Raw genomic sequence first — 866 nt, 5'->3', positions numbered from 1 at the left:
ATAAATTCTGAAATGTATTAAGTGTATCTTTGCAAAATTTGACAAGTTCTTAGTAAATGTAACTCTGCTGTACACTAAAATAATATTTTTTAATAAAGTATATGTGTGAACTTGTGAAGCCTTTTTCTGAGTCAATCTGGATGGAAGGTGATTTTCATGCTAAAAATAAAATGTAACACTTTTTATCTTAGGTTCATATTTTATTTGCATAACCTCTAGAACCTCCTAAATGGATATCAAAAGTGTTATTTTTCTAAAACATTATATTGTATTTTATTATATTCTTTACCTTTATTTATAAGAATTGTGAAATTTGCTCTTTAGGTCTTCCCTCTTCACTAATTTATTTACCACCCCTCCTAGAAGTATGGAATTTAATGTAAATGGCTCATTATAATATTGTTATTACTCAGGCAAAGCATAATTTCTATCGCCTTCAATTTTATTTGTTTACTGAGCCATAATCTAGAAAATCAAACCCATTTACTATGACCACTTGTCACATTCTCTCTTTAACAGATTGCCAATAGTTCTGTCTTGCATTTTATACTATTAAGTCGTCAAGAAATTAATGTCACATTTTGGAACACTTTCATTATTCACCCTCCAAAAAACGTACGTCACGTATAATAGTTAAATGAACTGCCTAAACATCACTTTAGTGTATCCTATATAATGTGTAAAGTTTAGTATACTCTAATCCCTTATATTGATGGCACATGACAAGACACACACAATGCTGTTTGAATACAAGAAGAGGAAACAATGCCTCTGTAGCCACAAAAAATATCAAATAAGTTTATGGAAATGTTTTGAATGTTCTTAAGTGTCAATGATGGTTCAACAAATTTTGTTCAGGTGACTTT

General features: G+C 29.6%; 1 protein-coding gene across 4 annotated transcripts in view; it reads left to right on the top strand.

Moving 5' to 3' along the window:
* The window catches only part of LOC106461550, a 99689-nt gene that overhangs the window by 44746 nt on the left and 54077 nt on the right, over window positions 1–866 (top strand). The window lies entirely within an intron of this gene.

Source organism: Limulus polyphemus, unplaced genomic scaffold (genome assembly GCF_000517525.1).
Source record: "Limulus polyphemus unplaced genomic scaffold, Limulus_polyphemus-2.1.2 Scaffold984, whole genome shotgun sequence".
NCBI classification, from domain to species: domain Eukaryota; kingdom Metazoa; phylum Arthropoda; class Merostomata; order Xiphosura; family Limulidae; genus Limulus; species Limulus polyphemus.
This window is presented reverse-complemented; position numbering and strand designations above follow the sequence as displayed.